Genomic DNA, 25,000 nt, shown 5'->3' on the forward strand with positions numbered 1-25,000 from the left:
TATCTCCTGATTGAAGTACCAGCGTGGCATAAATACAATGCTGCATTTCGCAACATAATGTTTCGACAAAATGCCAACAATATTTTGCTACAAACAAATGTTTCCACCTTTCGTTGGTCCACAAAGTCTCCTTCACAACTGACTTCAAAGATCTCTACATAAGCACAGTCAGTTGACTCAAGTCATCCTTAAGCCTGCCGCCAAGCAACAGTTTATCATTAACAAAGCACTACCATAAATTTTGCAATCGGATTCCCACATTTGGAAAATTCGCAAGGGGTCAGCACAGCCAGAGTGCAATGGCTGAGCCCCACACGGGTGAACCACCTTCTTGATCACGGAATCTCTTCTGCTTAGTGGAGGAAAAGTGTCTCCAGTGCCAACATTTCCGCTAACGGTAACCACTTTGTGTTCTGATAATATCATATCACATCGACCTGCGTTAAATGCCGTTTAGGAATGCACTTGCACACAGAGTAGTGAAAAAGTAGTTTACTTTTGTTTACTAGACTTATATCAGTGAACCACTAGATTCCATCATGCAACATGTCGAAAAAAAATCACCAATTACTTTTAATAGTCCTTACCCATCTGATATCACAAAATGTTTGCGATATGACGAAATACAATCACATTCAGACACACACACCCACACAGACAAATGCATGAAACATTGATTTATTATCGATAACATCTCAGATTCTCTTGTGCTTTTGATTTACTCCATAAAAGAAGGGTTGGTAATTCCAACATGGAAAACACAGGGCCATCAGACACCAGTTCCAGTTCCACTCCTCACCAGCATTATTTCCTTCTGATCATTTGAACAGGGCGAGGGAGCACAGAGCACACACAAGCTGCATTCAGCTAACAATATTCTTATTTGTCTTATGCATAAAAGGCAGTTGCTCCCTGACAACACAAGGAACTTTGATCGTATTAAAAGGGCAGGGAGACTAGCCCATAGAAGCTGCATTTAGTCAATTCAGCATCAAATGCTTACTACAAGGCAGTGTTGCTGATGAAATAATGCCACACCCCCTAGTGGACAAAAGGCTTACAGCACCTGGTATTCCCAGGCGGTCTTCCCATCCAAGTACTAACCAGGCCCGACCCTGCTTAGCTTCCGAGATCAGACGAGATCGGGTATATTCAGGCTGGTATGGCCATAAGCGAAGGTACATCTCTTGGCACACCATATAAGTCAAAGTGAGTCTGATAAACAGACATTGCATTCTCACCAATTAGATAAGCAGCTTGAACTTTGGCTCACTCAAAAAGTGGAAGAAATTACATATACTGTAGCCATCACTTTTTAGCACAGAGAGTTGGATGAAATACAAACAAACCTTGCAAACATTTCTAAGCGAGGGCACATATTTCAGCCTTGTGGGAAAAAACGGACAAATACAATGACTTCTGACAAATACATCATCAGCAACAGTTTCCCATGCAGCTATCCTACTAGCCACAATAAATACACAAAAGCTCTGGATGTTGAAAACCTATTGCATTGTTCTGTGCTAAGGAGGAACGCATGTATGGACAATTTCATATTGGAAGCGCATGGGGCGCGTATGACACATCATGACCGGGGGGGGTGGGTTAGAGTGGCTTCTCAACTATCTCCTGATTGAAGTACCAGCGTGGCATAAATACAATGCTGCATTTCGCAACATAATGTTTCGACAAAATGCCAACAATATTTTGCTACAAACAAATGTTTCCACCTTTCGATTGGTCCACAAAGTCTCCTTCACAACTGACTTCAAAGATCTCCATAAGCACAGTCAGTTGACTCAAGTCATCCTTAAGCCTGCCGCCAAGCAACAGTTTATCATTAACAAAGACATCAGGGTAAAGCTCAAACGAGCACTACCATAAATTTTGCAATCGGATTCCCACATTTGGAAAATTCGCAAGGGTCAGCACAGCCAGAGTGCAATGGCTGAGCCCCACACCGGGTGAACCACCTTCTTGATCACGGTATCTCTTCTGCTTAGTGGAGGAAAAGTGTCTCCAGTGCCAACATTTTCCGCTAACGGTAACCACTTTGTGTTCTGATAATATCATATCACATCGACCTGCGTTAAATGCCGTTTAGGAATGCACTTGCACACAGAGTAGTGAAAAAGTAGTTTATTTTGTTTACTAGATTATATCAGTGAACCACTAGATTCCCATCATGCAACACTGTCGAAAAAATCACCAATTACTTTTTAATATCTTAACCCATCTGATATCACAAATGTTTGCGATATGACGAAATACAATCACATTCAGACACACACACACACACAGACAAATGCATGAAACCAATTGATTTATTATCGATAACATCTCAGATTCTCTTGTGCTTTTGATTTACTCCATAAAAGAAGGGTTGTAATTCCAACATGGAAAACACAGGGCCATCAGACACCAGTCCAGTTCCACTCCTCACCAGCATTATTTCCTTTGATCATTTGAACAGGGCGAGGGAGCACAGAGCACACACAAGCTGCATTCAGTAACAATATTCTTATTTGTCTTATGCATAAAAGGCAGTTGCTCCCTGACAACACAAGGAACTTTGATCGTATTAAAAGGGCAGGGGAGACTAGCCCATAGAAGCTGCATTTAGTCAATTCAGCATCAAATGCTTACTACAAGGCAGTGTTGCTGATGAAATAATGCCACACCCCCTAGTGGACAAAAGGCTTACAGCACCTGGTATTCCCAGGCGGTCTCCCATCCAAGTACTAACCAGGCCCGACCCTGCTTAGCTTCCGAGATCAGACGAGATCGGGCATATTCAGGCTGGTATGGCCGTAAGCGAAGGTACATCTCTTGGCACACCATATAAAGTCAAAGTGAGTCTGATAAACAGACATTGCATTCTCACCAATTAGATAAGCAGCTTGAACTTTGGCTCACTCAAAAAGTGGAAGAAATTACATATACTGTAGCCATCACTTTTTAGCACAGAGAGTTGGATGAAATACAAACAAACCTTGCAAACATTTCTAAGCGAGGGCACATATTTCAGCCTTGTGGGAAAAAACGGACAAATACAATGACTTCTGACAAATACATCATCAGCAACAGTTTCCCATGCAGCTATCCTACTAGCCACAATAAATACACAAAAGCTCTGGATGTTGAAAACCTATTGCATTGTTCTGTGCTAAGGAGGAACGCATGTATGGACAATTTCATATTGGAAGCGCATGGGGCGCGTATGACACATCATGACCGGGGGGGGGGGGGGGGGGGGGTTAGAGTGGCTTCTCAACTATCTCCTGATTGAAGTACCAGCGTGGCATAAATACAATGCTGCATTTCGCAACATAATGTTTCGACAAAATGCCAGCAATATTTTGCTACAAACAAATGTTTCCACCTTTCGATTGGTCCACAAAGTCTCCTTCACAACTGACTTCAAAGATCTCCATAAGCACAGTCAGTTGACTCAAGTCATCCTTAAGCCTGCCGCCAAGCAACAGTTTATCATTAACAAAGACATCAGGGTAAAGCTCAAACGAGCACTACCATAAATTTTGCAATCGGATTCCCACATTTGGAAAATTCGCAAGGGGTCAGCACAGCCAGAGTGCAATGGCTGAGCCCCACACCGGGTGAACCACCTTCTTGATCACGGTATCTCTTCTGCTTAGTGGAGGAAAAGTGTCTCCAGTGCCAACATTTTCCGCTAACGGTAACCACTTTGTGTTCTGATAATATCATATCACATCGACCTGCGTTAAATGCCGTTTAGGAATGCACTTGCACACAGAGTAGTGAAAAAGTAGTTTATTTTGTTTACTAGATTATATCAGTGAACCACTAGATTCCCATCATGCAACACTGTCGAAAAAATCACCAATTACTTTTTAATATCTTAACCCATCTGATATCACAAATGTTTGCGATATGACGAAATACAATCACATTCAGACACACACACACACACAGACAAATGCATGAAACCAATTGATTTATTATCGATAACATCTCAGATTCTCTTGTGCTTTTGATTTACTCCATAAAAGAAGGGTTGTAATTCCAACATGGAAAACACAGGGCCATCAGACACCAGTCCAGTTCCACTCCTCACCAGCATTATTTCCTTTGATCATTTGAACAGGGCGAGGGAGCACAGAGCACACACAAGCTGCATTCAGTAACAATATTCTTATTTGTCTTATGCATAAAAGGCAGTTGCTCCCTGACAACACAAGGAACTTTGATCGTATTAAAAGGGCAGGGGAGACTAGCCCATAGAAGCTGCATTTAGTCAATTCAGCATCAAATGCTTACTACAAGGCAGTGTTGCTGATGAAATAATGCCACACCCCCTAGTGGACAAAAGGCTTACAGCACCTGGTATTCCCAGGCGGTCTCCCATCCAAGTACTAACCAGGCCCGACCCTGCTTAGCTTCCGAGATCAGACGAGATCGGGCATATTCAGGCTGGTATGGCCATAAGCGAAGGTACATCTCTTGGCACACCATATAAAGTCAAAGTGAGTCTGATAAACAGACATTGCATTCTCACCAATTAGATAAGCAGCTTGAACTTTGGCTCACTCAAAAAGTGGAAGAAATTACATATACTGTAGCCATCACTTTTTAGCACAGAGAGTTGGATGAAATACAAACAAACCTTGCAAACATTTCTAAGCGAGGGCACATATTTCAGCCTTGTGGGAAAAAACGGACAAATACAATGACTTCTGACAAATACATCATCAGCAACAGTTTCCCATGCAGCTATCCTACTAGCCACAATAAATACACAAAAGCTCTGGATGTTGAAAACCTATTGCATTGTTCTGTGCTAAGGAGGAACGCATGTATGGACAATTTCATATTGGAAGCGCATGGGGCGCGTATGACACATCATGACCGGGGGGGGGGTGTTAGAGTGGCTTCTCAACTATCTCCTGATTGAAGTACCAGCGTGGCATAAATACAATGCTGCATTTCGCAACATAATGTTTCGACAAAATGCCAACAATATTTTGCTACAAACAAATGTTTCCACCTTTCGATTGGTCCACAAAGTCTCCTTCACAACTGACTTCAAAGATCTCCATAAGCACAGTCAGTTGACTCAAGTCATCCTTAAGCCTGCCGCCAAGCAACAGTTTATCATTAACAAAGACATCAGGGTAAAGCTCAAACGAGCACTACCATAAATTTTGCAATCGGATTCCCACATTTGGAAAATTCGCAAGGGGTCAGCACAGCCAGAGTGCAATGGCTGAGCCCCACACCGGGTGAACCACCTTCTTGATCACGGTATCTCTTCTGCTTAGTGGAGGAAAAGTGTCTCCAGTGCCAACATTTTCCGCTAACGGTAACCACTTTGTGTTCTGATAATATCATATCACATCGACCTGCGTTAAATGCCGTTTAGGAATGCACTTGCACACAGAGTAGTGAAAAAGTAGTTTATTTTGTTTACTAGATTATATCAGTGAACCACTAGATTCCCATCATGCAACACTGTCGAAAAAATCACCAATTACTTTTTAATATCTTAACCCATCTGATATCACAAATGTTTGCGATATGACGAAATACAATCACATTCAGACACACACACACACACAGACAAATGCATGAAACCAATTGATTTATTATCGATAACATCTCAGATTCTCTTGTGCTTTTGATTTACTCCATAAAAGAAGGGTTGTAATTCCAACATGGAAAACACAGGGCCATCAGACACCAGTCCAGTTCCACTCCTCACCAGCATTATTTCCTTTGATCATTTGAACAGGGCGAGGGAGCACAGAGCACACACAAGCTGCATTCAGTAACAATATTCTTATTTGTCTTATGCATAAAAGGCAGTTGCTCCCTGACAACACAAGGAACTTTGATCGTATTAAAAGGGCAGGGGAGACTAGCCCATAGAAGCTGCATTTAGTCAATTCAGCATCAAATGCTTACTACAAGGCAGTGTTGCTGATGAAATAATGCCACACCCCCTAGTGGACAAAAGGCTTACAGCACCTGGTATTCCCAGGCGGTCTCCCATCCAAGTACTAACCAGGCCCGACCCTGCTTAGCTTCCGAGATCAGACGAGATCGGGCATATTCAGGCTGGTATGGCCGTAAGCGAAGGTACATCTCTTGGCACACCATATAAAGTCAAAGTGAGTCTGATAAACAGACATTGCATTCTCACCAATTAGATAAGCAGCTTGAACTTTGGCTCACTCAAAAAGTGGAAGAAATTACATATACTGTAGCCATCACTTTTTAGCACAGAGAGTTGGATGAAATACAAACAAACCTTGCAAACATTTCTAAGCGAGGGCACATATTTCAGCCTTGTGGGAAAAAACGGACAAATACAATGACTTCTGACAAATACATCATCAGCAACAGTTTCCCATGCAGCTATCCTACTAGCCACAATAAATACACAAAAGCTCTGGATGTTGAAAACCTATTGCATTGTTCTGTGCTAAGGAGGAACGCATGTATGGACAATTTCATATTGGAAGCGCATGGGGCGCGTATGACACATCATGACCGGGGGGGGGGGGGGGGGGGGGGGGTTAGAGTGGCTTCTCAACTATCTCCTGATTGAAGTACCAGCGTGGCATAAATACAATGCTGCATTTCGCAACATAATGTTTCGACAAAATGCCAACAATATTTTGCTACAAACAAATGTTTCCACCTTTCGATTGGTCCACAAAGTCTCCTTCACAACTGACTTCAAAGATCTCCATAAGCACAGTCAGTTGACTCAAGTCATCCTTAAGCCTGCCGCCAAGCAACAGTTTATCATTAACAAAGACATCAGGGTAAAGCTCAAACGAGCACTACCATAAATTTTGCAATCGGATTCCCACATTTGGAAAATTCGCAAGGGGTCAGCACAGCCAGAGTGCAATGGCTGAGCCCCACACCGGGTGAACCACCTTCTTGATCACGGTATCTCTTCTGCTTAGTGGAGGAAAAGTGTCTCCAGTGCCAACATTTTCCGCTAACGGTAACCACTTTGTGTTCTGATAATATCATATCACATCGACCTGCGTTAAATGCCGTTTAGGAATGCACTTGCACACAGAGTAGTGAAAAAGTAGTTTATTTTGTTTACTAGATTATATCAGTGAACCACTAGATTCCCATCATGCAACACTGTCGAAAAAATCACCAATTACTTTTTAATATCTTAACCCATCTGATATCACAAATGTTTGCGATATGACGAAATACAATCACATTCAGACACACACACACACACAGACAAATGCATGAAACCAATTGATTTATTATCGATAACATCTCAGATTCTCTTGTGCTTTTGATTTACTCCATAAAAGAAGGGTTGTAATTCCAACATGGAAAACACAGGGCCATCAGACACCAGTCCAGTTCCACTCCTCACCAGCATTATTTCCTTTGATCATTTGAACAGGGCGAGGGAGCACAGAGCACACACAAGCTGCATTCAGTAACAATATTCTTATTTGTCTTATGCATAAAAGGCAGTTGCTCCCTGACAACACAAGGAACTTTGATCGTATTAAAAGGGCAGGGGAGACTAGCCCATAGAAGCTGCATTTAGTCAATTCAGCATCAAATGCTTACTACAAGGCAGTGTTGCTGATGAAATAATGCCACACCCCCTAGTGGACAAAAGGCTTACAGCACCTGGTATTCCCAGGCGGTCTCCCATCCAAGTACTAACCAGGCCCGACCCTGCTTAGCTTCCGAGATCAGACGAGATCGGGCATATTTTTTTTTTTTTTTTTTTTTATTATAAAAAGTTTCAATTACAATATTTTATCAAATGTACAATACACAAAAACCGAGACTAACATAGGCAGGTGAACAATTCACCCCCTATCAAATCAAAGAACTCAAATAAATAAAATACAACAAAAACTAATAAAAGCCTAACATAAATTCCAATCTCACAAAACAGGCATGTTGAAATCAACTCTTCCGAACAACTATGAAAACCAATAAATTAATAAACATACCAATACTTTCAAAAATTATAAGTGATTCTTCCACCATCCACGTTTGAAATCAACCCACTCCCCTCCACAAAAGCTTCATCAAAACATTCCTTTCCATAACACTAAAACATATCTATATGCTTCTTTAACAATACTACAAAAATATCCCACACCCTTACCTTCTTCCCCTCAAAAAAAGCATAATTCCTCCTACAAAAAATAGCATACCTCAAGAAACTCAAAACAACATTCAACAAACCCACATTAACACCCTCACATTTACCAGACACGCCAAATAACACCAATTCATCCCACACATATTTTTTCAAAATATCACCCCCCCAGTTTCTATGAATCATTCCCTTTACTTTACAAAATAAATCTTTTAACTCCTTACATTCCACAAACAAATGCATTAAATTTTCCGGTGACTCACCACATAAGTCACATTCTCTATTTATTTCCCTATTGATTTGATGTAAAACCACTTTTGTATATATACGATTATGCCTTATTTTAAAATCGTTACTTTCACATTCCATACTATTATATTTTACATTTAAAGTTTTCCATATCTTTTTTACGTCCAAAGTCGGAAAAATTCCTTTCCAAACTTTCTCCGCAGCTGGCCTTTTCACATTTTTCTCTACCATTATTTTATAGAATCTTTTCACTGGGATACTAGATAAATGAGCCTTCTCCTTACTGTTACCAATAAACAAATTTGGAAAGACAAATAAATCTTCCCTAACAACTTCACTATTTATTAAATCCACCCATTTACTTGGTATACTTTCTTTTATCTTCTCATACATATTTCTCACTGTTCCCCTACCCACCTCTACATCCCATTCATGGATGGTATCAAAAATAGCTTCCTCAGGAAAAAAACCTGGAATTACCTCATATGTGTAATCTTTTATTTGTCTAAGACCTGCACTCATGAATACTTCACTATATAACACCTTTTCTTTGTACTTAAGTTTCTCATTCAGAAAAACAGGATGATTCATAATTAGGTCAATATGCCCACACTCATAATACACATTAGGCAACAACTCTGCCCATGCATTTAACACTTCTTTATAAAAATCTGGTACCTTTTCACACATTTTCCTTTTAAGACCCATCAACAAACCATTATCTTCACATCCACCACTCTCATCTAAATAGACTTTGAAAAAATGTTTCCAGCCATAATCTAAGCTGTCATACAAATATTTCTTTACTATTTTTATCCTAATAGCTTTTCTTTTAACATCAAAATCTACAAGTTTTAAACCTCCATCATCATAGTCTGCTATCAATGTTTTCTGCGCAATTCTAACACCTTTACCATCCCATATAAAATTAGACACCACATTATTCAATTCATTTAGAACCCACTCTGGCATGTCTAGAACTCCCAAAACATACACAAGTTTAGATGATACCAAAGCATTTACTACAATTATTTTACCTTTTAACTTTAATTTTCTATTTTTCCAGAAATTCAAAGTTTGCTTGATTTTATTGAGGATCCCTGTCCAAGTTATATCCCTTGCCTCTTTCTCCTCTACACCAATATGTACTCCCAGCACCTTCATAAAATCCTTAGCTACCTTAAATGGAATCTCACACTTATTTGCATTGATATCCCCAAAGAACATAATTTCCGTCTTCTCTATATTAACTTCAGCCCCCGATGCCTTACAATAGATATCTATGATTTTCATAATGCTTTCAATGCTACCTACATCCTTCACAGTAAAAGTAGTGTCATCAGCGTACTGATGTATAACACTGACACCACCACCTGGGATTCCAACACCCCTCACCTCTTTGTCTCCAAGTATTAAAACAGCTAAAGGTTCTGTAGAAACACTGTACAACAGAGCTGACAAAGGACAACCCTGCCTTACTGACCTCTCTATAGGGAAAGTATCTGTTAACACTCCGTTACATTTAACACAACTTTTTGCTCCACTATACAACAAGTTAATCCAAGATACAAATTTTGGCCCAAAACCAAACCTCTCCAAAGTCTGTAGTAGAAAACTATGTTCCACTTTATCAAAAGCTTTCTTAAAATCTAAACTTAAAACTATACCACCTTCATTTTTCATTTGATTAACAACATCTCTAATTGTACAAATTACATCGGCAACATCTCTTCCGGGTATTCCGTAGGCTTGTGTTGATGTAATAATACTTCCAATCACCATTTTCATCCTATTAGCCAAAACTTTAGTCAGTATTTTATAATCTGAATTCAGAAGACTAATAGGCCTATAATTTTCTAACTTTAACCTACTGCCTCTATTTTTAAACAAGATGGTTAACATACCAATTGACATAGACTCAGGGATTTCCTTATTCTCTTCCATATACTGAAAAACCTTCAATAAAATGGGTGCCAAAATATCCACAAAAGCTTTATAGAATTCATTTGTTAAACCATCCAAACCTGGACTTTTATTTCCTTGAGTGTTCTCAATTGCTTTCTTGATTTCCACAATTGAAATATCTTCATCACACATCATTCTATCTGCCTGAGATACTTTGGCACTGATTTTCTCCAACACTTTTGCAACACACACTTTGTCCACATCATTCTTTTTATAAAGATTTCTGTAAAAGGATTCAACTGAATCTAAGATGTCAACAAAATCATTTACCTTTACACCTTTTTCATTTTCTAATTCTACAATATAACTCTTAAATTTCTTTCGTTTTTCAAGCCCCAGAAAAAAGGAAGTACATTTCTCATAGCAAAGGTTTATTATTTACAAAGAAATCAGAGTAAAGCGCAAACGACCACTACCATAAATTATGCAATCGAGATTCCCACATTTGGAAAATTTGCAAGGGGTCAGCACAGCCAGAGTGCAATGGCTGAGCCCCACACTGGGTGAACCACCTTCTTGATCACGATATTTCTTCTTCTTAGTGGAGGAAAAGTCTCTCCAGTGCCAACATTTTCCGCTAACGGTAACCACTTTGTGTTCTGATAATATCGTATCACATCGACCTGCGTTAAATGCCGTTTAGGAATGCACTTGCACACAGAGTGGTGAAAAAGTAGTTTATTTTGTTTACTAGATTATATCAGTGAACCACTAGATTCCCATCATGCAACACTGTCGAAAAAATCACCAATTACTTTTTAACATCTTAACCTATCTGATATCACAAATGTTTGCGATATGACGAAATACAATCACATTCAGACACACACACACACACAGACAAATGCATGAAACCAATTGATTTATTATCGATAACATCTCAGATTCTCTTGTGCTTTTGATTTACTCCATAAAAGAAGGGTTGTAATTCCAACATGGAAAACACAGGGCCATCAGACACCAGTCCAGTTCCACTCCTCACCAGCATTATTTCCTTTGATCATTTGAACAGGGCGAGGGAGCACAGAGCACACACAAGCTGCATTCAGTAACAATATTCTTATTTGTCTTATGCATAAAAGGCAGTTGCTCCCTGACAACACAAGGAACTTTGATCGTATTAAAAGGGCAGGGGAGACTAGCCCATAGAAGCTGCATTTAGTCAATTCAGCATCAAATGCTTACTACAAGGCAGTGTTGCTGATGAAATAATGCCACACCCCCTAGTGGACAAAAGGATTACAGCACCTGGTATTCCCAGGCGGTCTCCCATCCAAGTACTAACCAGGCCCGACCCTGCTTAGCTTCCGAGATCAGACGAGATCGGGCGTATTCAGGCTGGTATGGCCGTAAGCGAAGGCACATCTCTTGGTACACCATATAAAGTCAAAGTGAGTCTGATAAACAGACATTGCATTCTCACCAATTAGATAAGCAGCTTGAACTTTGGCTCACTCCAAAAGTGGAAGAAATTACATATACTGTAGCCATCACTTTTTAGCACAGATAGTTGGATGAAATACAAACAAACCTTGCTAACATTTCAAAGCGAGGGCACATATTTCAGCCTTGTGGGAAAAAACGGACAAATACAATGACTTCTGACAAATACATCATCAGCAACAGTTTCCCATGCAGCTATCCTACTAGCCACAATAAATACACAAAAGCTCTGGATGTTGAAAACCTATTGCATTGTTCTGTGCTAAGGAGGAACGCATGTATGGACAATTTCATATTGGAAGCGCATGACACATCATGACCGGGGGGAGGGTTAGACTGGCTTCTCAACTATCTCTTGATTGAAGTACCAGCGTGGCATAAATACAATGCTGCATTTCGCAACATAATGTTTCGACAAAATGCCAACAATGTTTTGCTACAAACAAATGTTTCCACCTTTCGATTGGTCCACAAAGTCTCTTTCACAACTGACTTCAAAGATCTCCATAAGCACAGTCAGTTGACTCAAGTCATCCTCAAGCCTGCCGCCAAGCAAAGGTTTATTATTTACAAAGAAATCAGAGTAAAGCGCAAACGACCACTACCATAAATTATGCAATCGAGATTCCCACATTTGGAAAATTCGCAAGGGGTCAGCACAGCCAGAGTGCAATGGCTGAGCCCCACACTGGGTGAACCACCTTCTTGATCACGATATCTCTTCTTCTTAGTGGAGGAAAAGTCTCTCCAGTGCCAACATTTTCCGCTAACGGTAACCACTTTGTGTTCTGATAATATCGTATCACATCGACCTGCGTTAAATGCCGTTTAGGAATGCACTTGCACACAGAGTGGTGAAAAAGTAGTTTATTTTGTTTACTAGATTATATCAGTGAACCACTAGATTCCCATCATGCAACACTGTCGAAAAAATCACCAATTACTTTTTAATATCTTAACCTATCTGATATCACAAATGTTTGCGATATGACGAAATACAATCACATTCAGACACACACACACACACAGACAAATGCATGAAACCAATTGATTTATTATCGATAACATCTCACATTCTCTTGTGCTTTTGATTTACTCCATAAAAGAAGGGTTGTAATTCCAACATGGAAAACACAGGGCCATCAGACACCAGTCCAGTTCCACTCCTCACCAGCATTATTTCCTTTGATCATTTGAACAGGGCGAGGGAGCACAAAGCACACACAAGCTGCATTCAGTAACAATATTCTTATTTGTCTTATAAATAAAAGGCAGTTGCTCCCTGACAACACAAGGAACTTTGATCGTATTAAAAGGGCAGGGGAGACTAGCCCATAGAAGCTGCATTTAGTCAATTCAGCATCAAATGCTTACTACAAGGCAGTGTTGCTGATGAAATAATGCCACACCCCCTAGTGGACAAAAGGATTACAGCACCTGGTATTCCCAGGCGGTATCCCATCCAAGTACTAACCAGGCCCGACCCTGCTTAGCTTCCGAGATCAGACGAGATCGGGCGTATTCAGGCTGGTATGGCCATAAGCGAAGGCACATCTCTTGGTACACCATATAAAGTCAAAGTGAGTCTGATAAACAGACATTGCATTCTCACCAATTAGATAAGCAGCTTGAACTTTGGCTCACTCCAAAAGTGGAAGAAATTACATATACTGTAGCCATCACTTTTTAGCACAGATAGTTGGATGAAATACAAACAAACCTTGCTAACATTTCAAAGCGAGGGCACATATTTCAGCCTTGTGGGAAAAAACGGACAAATACAATGACTTCTGACAAATACATCATCAGCAACAGTTTCCCATGCAGCTATCCTACTAGCCACAATAAATACACAAAAGCTCTGGATGTTGAAAACCTATTGCATTGTTCTGTGCTAAGGAGGAACGCATGTATGGACAATTTCATATTGGAAGCGCATGACACATCATGACCGGGGGGAGGGTTAGACTGGCTTCTCAACTATCTCTTGATTGAAGTACCAGCGTGGCATAAATACAATGCTGCATTTCGCAACATAATGTTTCGACAAAATGCCAACAATGTTTTGCTACAAACAAATGTTTACACCTTTCGATTGGTCCACAAAGTCTCTTTCAAAACTGACTTCAAAGATCTCCATAAGCACAGTCAGTTGACTCAAGTCATCCTCAAGCCTGCCGCCAAGCAAAGGTTTATTATTTACAAAGAAATCAGAGTAAAGCGCAAACGACCACTACCATAAATTATGCAATCGAGATTCCCACATTTGGAAAATTCGCAAGGGGTCAGCACAGCCAGAGTGCAATGGCTGAGCCCCACACTGGGTGAACCACCTTCTTGATCACGATATCTCTTCTTCTTAGTGGAGGAAAAGTCTCTCCAGTGCCAACATTTTCCGCTAACGGTAACCACTTTGTGTTCTGATAATATCGTATCACATCGACCTGCGTTAAATGCCGTTTAGGAATGCACTTGCACACAGAGTGGTGAAAAAGTAGTTTATTTTGTTTACTAGATTATATCAGTGAACCACTAGATTCCCATCATGCAACACTGTCGAAAAAATCACCAATTACTTTTTAACATCTTAACCTATCTGATATCACAAATGTTTGCGATATGACGAAATACAATCACATTCAGACACACACACACACACACAGACAAATGCATGAAACCAATTGATTTATTATCGATAACATCTCAGATTCTCTTGTGCTTTTGATTTACTCCATAAAAGAAGGGTTGTAATTCCAACATGGAAAACACAGGGCCATCAGACACCAGTCCAGTTCCACTCCTCACCAGCATTATTTCCTTTGATCATTTGAACAGGGCGAGGGAGCACAGAGCACACACAAGCTGCATTCAGTAACAATATTCTTATTTGTCTTATGCATAAAAGGCAGTTGCTCCCTGACAACACAAGGAACTTTGATCGTATTAAAAGGGCAGGGGAGACTAGCCCATAGAAGCTGCATTTAGTCAATTCAGCATCAAATGCTTACTACAAGGCAGTGTTGCTGATGAAATAATGCCACACCCCCTAGTGGACAAAAGGCTTACAGCACCTGGTATTCCCAGGCAGTCTCCCATCCAAGTACTAACCAGGCCCGACCCTGCTTAGCTTCCGAGATCAGACGAGATCGGGCGTATTCAGGCTGGTATGGCCATAAGCGAAGGCACATCTCTTGGTACACCATATAAAGTCAAAGTGAGTCTGATAAACAGACATTGCATTCTCACCAATTAGATAAGCAGCTTGAACTTTGGCTCACTCCAAAAGTGGAAGAAATTACATATACTGTAGCCATCACTTTTTAGCACAGATAGTTGGATGAAATACAAACAAACCTTGCTAACATTTCAAAGCGAGGGCACATATTTCAGCCTTGTGGGAAAAAACGGACAAATACAATGACTTCTGACAAATACATCATCAGCAACAGTTTCCCATGCAGCTATCCTACTAGCCACAATAAATACACAAAAGCTCTGGATGTTGAAAACCTATTGCATTGTTCTGTGCTAAGGAGGAACGCATGTATGGACAATTTCATATTGGAAGCGCATGACACATCATGACCGGGGTGAGGGTTAGACTGGCTTCTCAACTATCTCTTGATTGAAGTACCAGCGTGGCATAAATACAATGCTGCATTTCGCAACATAATGTTTCGACAAAATGCCAACAATGTTTTGCTACAAACAAATGTTTACACCTTTCGATTGGTCCACAAAGTCTCTTTCACAACTGACTTCAAAGATCTCCATAAGCACAGTCAGTTGACTCAAGTCATCCTCAAGCCTGCCGCCAAGCAAAGGTTTATTATTTACAAAGAAATCAGAGTAAAGCGCAAACGACCACTACCATAAATTATGCAATCGAGATTCCCACATTTGGAAAATTCGCAAGGGGTCAGCACAGCCAGAGTGCAATGGCTGAGCCCCACACTGGGTGAACCACCTTCTTGATCACGATATCTCTTCTTCTTAGTGGAGGAAAAGTCTCTCCAGTGCCAACATTTTCCGCTAACGGTAACCACTTTGTGTTCTGATAATATCGTATCACATCGACCTGCGTTAAATGCCGTTTAGGAATGCACTTGCACACAGAGTGGTGAAAAAGTAGTTTATTTTGTTTACTAGATTATATCAGTGAACCACTAGATTCCCATCATGCAACACTGTCGAAAAAATCACCAATTACTTTTTAATATCTTAACCTATCTGATATCACAAATGTTTGCGATATGACGAAATACAATCACATTCAGACACACACACACACACACAGACAAATGCATGAAACCAATTGATTTATTATCGATAACATCTCACATTCTCTTGTGCTTTTGATTTACTCCATAAAAGAAGGGTTGTAATTCCAACATGGAAAACACAGGGCCATCAGACACCAGTCCAGTTCCACTCCTCACCAGCATTATTTCCTTTGATCATTTGAACAGGGCGAGGGAGCACAAGCACACACAAGCTGCATTCAGTAACAATATTCTTATTTGTCTTATGCATAAAAGGCAGTTGCTCCCTGACAACACAAGGAACTTTGATCGTATTAAAAGGGCAGGGGAGACTAGCCCATAGAAGCTGCATTTAGTCAATTCAGCATCAAATGCTTACTACAAGGCAGTGTTGCTGATGAAATAATGCCACACCCCCTAGTGGACAAAAGGCTTACAGCACCTGGTATTCCCAGGCGGTCTCCCATCCAAGTACTAACCAGGCCCGACCCTGCTTAGCTTCCGAGATCAGACGAGATCGGGCGTATTTTTTTTTTTTTATCTTTTATTATGAAAAAACACATAATATTTACAACATTCAATCAATAATAAAAAAGGATGAACAATTCATCCTTTTACAAAATCAAAAAATAAAAAATAAATAAAATAAAACCTATTAAAAAACACAATCATCCTAATCCACTTAATAATGAAATACAAGTTTCCCATTTGACAGAATTTCAATAAAAGTACTCCCCCACACAAACAATTTTTCAAAATTTCCTCCACCGTATCTATATATTATCTCTATATCTCTCTCTAATATGCTCCTAAAAAAACCTTCCACACTCACAATTTTCCCTTCATAATGACCTAAATTCCTTCTTAATCTTATCGCATATCTAGCATGACTTATTACAAAATTCACCAAATTAATATTTAAAACTTTACTTTTCCCATTTAAACCAAAAAGAAACAACCTCCTCCACTCCACCCCAGTAAAAATCTCTTCTCCCCAATGTTTTACTAAAAGTCCTTTTAAAAACTCATGAAACTCTTTCAACCTACTACATTCAATAAAAAAGTGCATCAAATTTTCCACCCCCGTACCACAAATATCACATTCTCTTTTAATATCCCTATTTATTTGATGCAAAACCACATTTGTAAAAATCCTATTATGTTTCAATTTAAAATCATTGTCTTCACATTCTATAAAATTATATTTTACATTTACATTCTTCCATATTGATTTTACATCCATGTTTGGAAACACCCTAGACCACACTTTCTCCGCAGCAGGACTTTTTATCTCTTTTAAAATACATTTTCTATAAACCATTTTAACTTTTAGACCTGATAAATCATGTTTCTCCCCATTACTTTCATAATATAAAACTGGTAAAGCCCTAGATCTTTTGACCACCTCTTTGTTTATTAAAATCACCCACTCCCCGGGAATACATCCTAATATTTTCTTGTACATATTCTCCACAGTAGTTTTACTTATTTCTTCATCTACTTCAACCACATTGTCATATATAGCCTGAAATGGAAGAAACCCAGGAATTACCTCATATGCTATGTCACCTATCTGCCTCATCCCAGCCCTCATAAAATATTTACAAAACAACATCATATTATTGCACTTTATCTTTGGATTTAAAAATATCGGCTGATTTAAAATATTTTCTAAACTGGTACATTCATAATAAATATTTGGTAAAAACCGCCCCCAAGCCTCAAACACTTCTCTGTAAAACAAAGGTATATTACCTAACATTTCCTTCTTCATACTCATCAATAAACCATTGTCCCCCATCCTCCCAACCTCCTGCAAATACTCTTTAAAAAACCTTTTCCACCCATAATCCAATTCACCAAATAAATATTTCCGTACCATTTTTACTCTAATTGCTGTTTTCCTTACACTTAAATCTACCAACTTCAAACCCCCCTCCTCATAACCTGCAATCAAAGTTTTAAAAGCTATTCTCACCCCCTTCCCTTCCCATAAAAAATCAACTACAATTTTATTCATTTCAGATAAAACCCATTCTGGCATATCCAAAACATTCATTACATAAATAAATATTGACATCAACAATGAATTTATGACAATTACTTTCCCTTTTAATTTCAAAGACCTCCCCCTCCACATATTTACCACCTTTCTAACTTTATTTATTACACCACTCCATGTCAAATCCCTAGCTTCCATTTCTTTCACCCCTAAAAACACTCCTAATACCTTAAAATAATCTTTAACCACTTTAAAAGGAAAATTCCCCTCATTAATCTTCCCAATATACATTACTACTGACTTCTCCATGTTAACCTTTGCACCCGATGCTTGTCCATATACTTTAAAACACTCCATCACCCTTTTTACACTACCCTCATCTCTAACTGTTATAGTGGTATCATCTGCGTATTGATGTATCAAACTAAAACCTCCTTGCGGAGTCTCTACACAATTTATAAGATTATCTCTTTTAAGAAATGCTGCTAAAGGTTCTACCGATAAAACGAATAATAAAGCTGATAAAGGACACCCCTGTCTCACAGATCTCTCAAGAATAAAAGAATCGGTTAAAACCCCATTACATTTCACCCTACTTTTTGCCTTCTTATATAATAATTTTATCCATCCTATTATTCTATTACCAAAACCATATTTATCCATTACCCTAAACATAAAATCATGTTCCACCCTATCAAAAGCTTTATTTAAATCTATGCTTAAAACAATTCCCCCCATCTTATCATGATTCATTTTATTTATCACATCTCTAATTGTATTAATTGTATCCGCAATATCTCTACCAGGCACACTATAATTCTGTGTAGGTGCTATAATATCATTTAAAACTTGCTTCATTCTATTTGCCAGTATCTTTGCTAAAATCTTATAATCCGAATTTAATAAACTAATTGGCCTATAATTCTCCAATTTTAATTTACTCCCCTTATTTTTATATAAAATCGTTATCAGCCCTGTCACCATAGATTCAGAAATACTATCATTATCCTCCATATATTGATAAACTTCCAATAAAATAGGTGCTAAAAAACTGGCATATATTTTATAAAACTCTGCAATTATTCCATCTACTCCAGGACTCTTATTTACTTGTAAACCCTTAATCGCATCTTTAACTTCAGTCAATGTTATCTTCCCATCACACATTTGTTTATCCTCTACATTAATTTGCACATCCACACTATCCAATATCTCCTTTACACACCCCTCATCCACCTCCCCTTTCTTAAATAAATCCTTATAAAAATTCTGCACTGTTTCTAAAACCTCTACATAATCATTGACAACTTCACCCTTTATATTTTCGATCTCTCTAATATATGTTCTCCTCTGTTTATTCTTCTCTAAACCAAGAAAAAATGAAGTACATTTCTCCCCCTCCAAAACATACTTTGCCTTACTTCTTATAATTGCACCCTTACACTTATCTATTTCATATTTAGTCAATTGTGCTTTTAATTCCAAAAACTTTCCTATATTATAATTAGGTTCACTGTCACACTTCCTCATTTCTTTATCCAATTTAGCCCTCAACTCATTTTCTTCTCTTTTCATCCTACCTCTCTTTTTCCTTGCATATCCTATACTAAAAACTTTTATTTTTTCCTTAACCTTATCCCACCATGAACACTTATCATTCTCTTTCTGCTTATCCTCCATTTCACATGCTATCAAAGATTTAAGTTGTTTCCCATATTCCTCATCTCCCAAATACCCTGCATTCATACACCATATTCCACCCCCTGTTCTTTCCTTATCTAATCCCACTGAAAATGTTAAACCTGCATGATCACTAAAAGTTGTAAAAACATACTTAATATCTTTCATAAAATTCCTTAAACCTTCTTTTACTAAAACCAGATCTATCCTCGTTTGTTTCAAATCCCCTAAAACCACCTGCCTTCTAGAAAATTCTCTTTTTTCTGGATTTTCCTCTCTCCATATATCAATTATTCCTTTTTCTAACATCATCTTCTTTAAAACCCCCCTAGATACATCACTTCTAAAAATAGCTCCTCTTGTCATATCCAGTCTATCCATTTTAACATTAAAATCCCCAACTACAATACAGTTTCCCTCACACCATTTCCCTATTTCTAAAAATAAATCTTTGCGCTCTATTTCAGTATTAGGCGCATAAATATTTATAATTCTAAAAACCATACTCATATATTCAAAATCTACAATTAAAATCCTCCCATTATTATCATTATATATCTGTTTCACATTATCCACCACATCCCTCCTCAATAAAATAGCAACCCCACTTGAATTCCCTCTGCCATTGTTTACATAAATAAAATCCCTCCATATTTTTTTAACTTCTAAAACACATACATTATCCCAGTGCGTCTCTTGAATACATAAAATATCTGACTTCTTCATTTTTACTATTCTATTAAATTTTCCCATTGTCCTCAATCCATTTGCATTTATTGACATTATATTACCATTCTAATAAATAATAAAATGATAAAATATAATTTCATTTTCCTCTACCTGTTATCCAGTTTCTTTCCTCTTCCACCCTTTCTCTCCCCCTCTTCCCGCCGCTTTCCTCTTCCTGTATCCTTCCCTCGTTCTTTCAATCTTTTCTCCATCCTCCGTATCCGATATCTCTTCCAAGTCCATGTTTTCCAGCCAACTCACCCTCTTGACATCCACATCCGTTGTGCTCCCCGTATTCATCTCCGCTTTCTTGTATAGTCGTTGTGCTCCCCGTGCTCATCACCGTCTCTGGTATTGTCATCAACTCCATAACCCCCTCCATTTCTTCACCCCCCGAGCTACTTGTTAGTGCTGTGCCTTCCCCCAAAACCTGTGAGTCCCCCGTGCTTCCCCCCATTCCACTCCCCCCCTCCTCCTGAAAACTCCCTCTTCTTACTTCTGAGTCCATACTGCTCCCAATTTCATTTATCTTCTGGTCCTTCTTCCTTCTTCCTTCCTCCGTCTCTCCACCCTCCACCACGTCCTCTCCTCCATCTTCTTCTCCTTCTTTCGACAATCCCACTGCTTCCTCATATATTGTTTGACTCCCCTCTTCAGCCCTAACCTCTCCACAGTTGCACTCCGCCAATCTCTTTCTGCATCCACCACAAAAATTCCTTTCCTTCTCTCCATCACATTCTCTCGCATAGTGTCCTTGATTGCCACACTTAAAACACTTAAATTCCGGGCAGTCTTTACTATGTGCCCGGGTTGAATACACATACGACACACTCTGACCTGTTTGTCATGAATGACTCTGAAATATTCTGCTCCCTCCAACGTCTCAATTCTTGTAGAATAAGGTAATGATGTCACTTTTTCTGTGAACTTGACCTTGCAGAAACGTGTCCCGTCAACCACCTCCGTTCCTGGCCAAACTCTCCTCCTTATCTCCGAGACAGCCGCCACTCCCCAGCTACTCAGCTTGCCCAGTATCACACCATCTTCTACATATACTGGGAGATTCATGAACGACACCACCACTTCCTTCACATTAATATCTCTCGCCAGAATCTTTGTATCCTTTATTCTTAATCCATCCATTAGACGTTCTTTTCCTTTTTCATTTCTCATCGTAATTTCGTACTTCTTCTCCCCTTTCATTCGGCATCCCACCACCTCTCCACACACCTCCTTAATTGCTCTTAGTAGTTCCATTGTCGTCACCTTGTCTTCTCCTTCCAACTCAATTGCCACCGTGTATTCCTTGCCATATTTCATTTCTTCTTTATCTTCATTTTTCTTCCGTTGCGCCTTTTCGTTGTCTTTGTCCATTCCGTTTGTCTTTTCCATGTTGTCCGTCATAGTAAAAAAATGAATCCAAAAAACTCTCCCCCAAGCAGAAAAACTGCAAGGGGGAAGACTAACCAAACTTAAAACTATTCAACTGAAGAAAATAATAAATTATATTGCAAAAACCAATTAATTAACAAAAATAGCTCTCGAGCAAACACTCTCCAGCAAACACTCACTCACAGCTCAGACACTCGCACCTGTCGTCACTTCTCCAATCAGGAAATGCGCATTCAGGCTGGTATGGCCGTAAGCGAATGACTAACTCTTGGTACACCATATAAAGTCAAAGTGAGTCTGATAAACAGACATTTTCACCAATTAGATAAGCAGCCTGAACTTTGGGTCACTCAGTAAGTGGAAGAAATTACATATACTGTAGCCATCACTTTTTAGCACAGATAGTTGGATGAAATACAAACAAACCTTGCTAACATTTCAAAGCGAGGGCACATATTTCAGCCTTGTGGGAAAAAACGGACAAATACAATGACTTCTGACAAATACATCATTAGCAACAGTTTCCCATGCAGCTATCCTACTAGCCAGAATAAATACACAAAATCTCTGAATGTTGAAAACCTATTGCATTGTTCTGTGTCTAAGGAGGAGCGCATGTATGGACAATTTCATATTGTAAGCGCATGGGCGTATGACACATCATGACCATGGGGGGTTAGAGCGGCTTCTCAACTATCTCTTGATTGAAGTACCAGCGTGGCATAAATACCATGCTGCATTTCGCAACATGATGTTTCCACAAAATGTCAACAATGTTTGGCTACAAACAAATGTTTCTACCTTTCAATTGGTCCACAAAGTGTCTTTCACAACTGACTTCAAAGATCTCCATAAGCACGGGCAATTGGCTCAAGTCATCCTCAAGCTTGCCGCCAAGCAACGGTTTGTCATTAAACAAGACATCAGGGGAGAGCGCGGACGCAGTCCCCCACTACCATAAATTATGCAATCGAGATTTCCACATTTGGGAAATTCACAGGGGTCAGCATAGCTGGCGTGCAATGGCTAAGCCTCGCCCTGGGTGAACCGCCTTTCTTGATCACGGTATCTCCCTTGCCAGGTAAGTATGAGTTATAGTCATCGGTGGAGGGCAAGTGTCTCCAGTGCCAACATTTTCGGCTAATGGTAACCACTTTGTGTTCCGATAATATCACATCACATCGACCTGCGTTAAATGCCGTTTAGGAATGCACTTGCAGACAGAGTGGTGAAAAAGTAGTTCATTTTGTTTACTAGATTATATCAGTGAACCACTAGATTCCCATCATGCAACACTGTAGAAAAATCACCAATGACTTTTTAATATCTTAACCTGTCTGATATCACAAATGTATGCGATATGACGAAATACAATCACATTCAGACACACACACACACACACACACAGACAAATGCATGAAACCAATTGATTTATTATCGATAACATCTCACATTCTCTTGTGCTTTTGATTTACTCCGTAAAAGAAGGGTTGTAATTCCACCATGGAAAACACAGGGCCATCAGACACCAGTCCAGTTCCACTCCTCACCAGCATTATTTCCTTTGATCATTTGAACAGGGCGAGGGAGCACAAAGCACACACAAGCTGCATTCAGTAACAATATTCTTATTTGTCTTATGCATAAAAGGCAGTTGCTCCCTGACAACACAAGGAACTTTGATCGTATTAAAAGGGCAGGGGAGACTAGCCCATAGAAGCTGCATTTAGTCAATTCAGCATCAAATGCTTACTACAAGGCAGTGTTGCTGATGAAATAATGCCAGAGCACACCCTAGTGGACAAAATGCTTACAGCACCTGGTATTCCCAGGCAGTCTCCCATCCAAGTACTAACCAGGCCCAACCCTGCTTAGCTTCCGAGATCAGACGAGATCGGGCGTATTCAGGCTGGTATGGCCGTAAGCGAATGACTAACTCTTGGTACACCATATAAAGTCAAAGTGAGTCTGATAAACAGACATTGCATTTCACCAATTAGATAAGCAGCCTGAACTTTGGGTCACTCAGAAAGTGGAAGAAATTACATATACTGTAGCCATCACTTTTTAGCACAGATAGTTGGATGAAATACAAACCAACCTTGCTAACATTTCAAAGCGAGGGCACATATTTCAGCCTTGTGGGAAAAAACGGACAAATACAATGACTTCTGACAAATACATCATTAGCAACAGTTTCCCATGCAGCTATCCTACTAGCCAGAATAAATACACAAAATCTCTGAATGTTGAAAACCTATTGCATTGTTCTGTGCTAAGGAGGAGCGCATGTATGGACAATTTCATATTGTAAGCGCATGGGCGTATGACACATCATGACCATGGGGGTTAGAGCGGCTTCTCAACTATCTCTTGATTGAAGTACCAGCGTGGCATAAATACCATGCTGCATTTCGCAACATGATGTTTCCACAAAATGTCAACAATGTTTGGCTACAAACAAATGTTTCTACCTTTCAATTGGTCCACAAAGTGTCTTTCACAACTGACTTCAAAGATCTCCATAAGCACGGGCAATTGGCTCAAGTCATCCTCAAGCTTGCCGCCAAGCAACGGTTTGTCATTAAACAAGACATCAGGGGAGAGCGCGGACGCAGTCCCCCACTACCATAAATTATGCAATCGAGATTTCCACATTTGGGAAATTCACAGGGGTCAGCATAGCTGGCGTGCAATGGCTAAGCCTCGCCCTGGGTGAACCGCCTTTCTTGATCACGGTATCTCCCTTGCCAGGTAAGTATGAGTTATAGTCATCGGTGGAGGGCAAGTGTCTCCAGTGCCAACATTTTCGGCTAATGGTAACCACTTTGTGTTCTGATAATATCACATCACATCGACCTGCGTTAAATGCCGTTTAGGAATGCACTTGCAGACAGAGTGGTGAAAAAGTAGTTCATTTTGTTTACTAGATTATATCAGTGAACCACTAGATTCCCATCATGCAACACTGTAGAAAAAATCACCAATGACTTTTTAATATCTTAACCTGTCTGATATCACAAATGTATGCGATATGACGAAATACAATCACATTCAGACACACACACACACACACACACACACAGACAAATGCATGAAAGCAATTGATTTATTATCGATAACATCTCACAT

General features: G+C 39.5%; 10 non-coding genes and 9 pseudogenes across 10 annotated transcripts; all 19 read right to left on the reverse strand.

The window, feature by feature from the left end:
- Positions 1–209: 209 nt before the first annotated feature.
- Positions 210–360, reverse strand: LOC120035555 (annotated as a pseudogene).
- Positions 361–1,054: 694 nt separating this feature from the next.
- On the reverse strand, positions 1,055–1,174 carry LOC120035576. The gene has a single exon (XR_005474211.1). It is a non-coding gene; the product is annotated as a 5S ribosomal RNA (ribosomal RNA).
- Positions 1,175–1,860: 686 nt separating this feature from the next.
- On the reverse strand, positions 1,861–2,006 carry LOC120035547 (annotated as a pseudogene).
- Positions 2,007–2,697: 691 nt separating this feature from the next.
- Positions 2,698–2,816, reverse strand: LOC120035581. Its single transcript, XR_005474215.1, has one exon. It is a non-coding gene; the product is annotated as a 5S ribosomal RNA (ribosomal RNA).
- Positions 2,817–3,512: 696 nt separating this feature from the next.
- LOC120035550 lies at positions 3,513–3,659 on the reverse strand (annotated as a pseudogene).
- Positions 3,660–4,350: 691 nt separating this feature from the next.
- On the reverse strand, positions 4,351–4,469 carry LOC120035559. The gene has a single exon (XR_005474195.1). It is a non-coding gene; the product is annotated as a 5S ribosomal RNA (ribosomal RNA).
- A 687-nt stretch (positions 4,470–5,156) lies between these two features.
- Positions 5,157–5,303, reverse strand: LOC120035551 (annotated as a pseudogene).
- Positions 5,304–5,994: 691 nt separating this feature from the next.
- On the reverse strand, positions 5,995–6,113 carry LOC120035593. The gene has a single exon (XR_005474226.1). It is a non-coding gene; the product is annotated as a 5S ribosomal RNA (ribosomal RNA).
- A 699-nt stretch (positions 6,114–6,812) lies between these two features.
- Positions 6,813–6,959, reverse strand: LOC120035552 (annotated as a pseudogene).
- A 3,796-nt stretch (positions 6,960–10,755) lies between these two features.
- LOC120035554 lies at positions 10,756–10,905 on the reverse strand (annotated as a pseudogene).
- Positions 10,906–11,596: 691 nt separating this feature from the next.
- Positions 11,597–11,715, reverse strand: LOC120035553. The gene has a single exon (XR_005474192.1). It is a non-coding gene; the product is annotated as a 5S ribosomal RNA (ribosomal RNA).
- Positions 11,716–12,387: 672 nt separating this feature from the next.
- On the reverse strand, positions 12,388–12,537 carry LOC120035544 (annotated as a pseudogene).
- A 691-nt stretch (positions 12,538–13,228) lies between these two features.
- Positions 13,229–13,347, reverse strand: LOC120035566. Its single transcript, XR_005474202.1, has one exon. It is a non-coding gene; the product is annotated as a 5S ribosomal RNA (ribosomal RNA).
- Positions 13,348–14,019: 672 nt separating this feature from the next.
- On the reverse strand, positions 14,020–14,169 carry LOC120035545 (annotated as a pseudogene).
- A 693-nt stretch (positions 14,170–14,862) lies between these two features.
- On the reverse strand, positions 14,863–14,981 carry LOC120035561. Its single transcript, XR_005474197.1, has one exon. It is a non-coding gene; the product is annotated as a 5S ribosomal RNA (ribosomal RNA).
- Positions 14,982–15,653: 672 nt separating this feature from the next.
- Positions 15,654–15,803, reverse strand: LOC120035546 (annotated as a pseudogene).
- Positions 15,804–22,792: 6,989 nt separating this feature from the next.
- On the reverse strand, positions 22,793–22,957 carry LOC120035585. Its single transcript, XR_005474219.1, has one exon. It is a non-coding gene; the product is annotated as a U1 spliceosomal RNA (small nuclear RNA).
- A 718-nt stretch (positions 22,958–23,675) lies between these two features.
- Positions 23,676–23,794, reverse strand: LOC120035557. Its single transcript, XR_005474193.1, has one exon. It is a non-coding gene; the product is annotated as a 5S ribosomal RNA (ribosomal RNA).
- Positions 23,795–24,465: 671 nt separating this feature from the next.
- Positions 24,466–24,630, reverse strand: LOC120035586. The gene has a single exon (XR_005474220.1). It is a non-coding gene; the product is annotated as a U1 spliceosomal RNA (small nuclear RNA).
- Positions 24,631–25,000: the final 370 nt, after the last annotated feature.

This window comes from Salvelinus namaycush, unplaced genomic scaffold (genome assembly GCF_016432855.1).
Source record: "Salvelinus namaycush isolate Seneca unplaced genomic scaffold, SaNama_1.0 Scaffold1062, whole genome shotgun sequence".
NCBI lineage: Eukaryota > Metazoa > Chordata > Actinopteri > Salmoniformes > Salmonidae > Salvelinus > Salvelinus namaycush.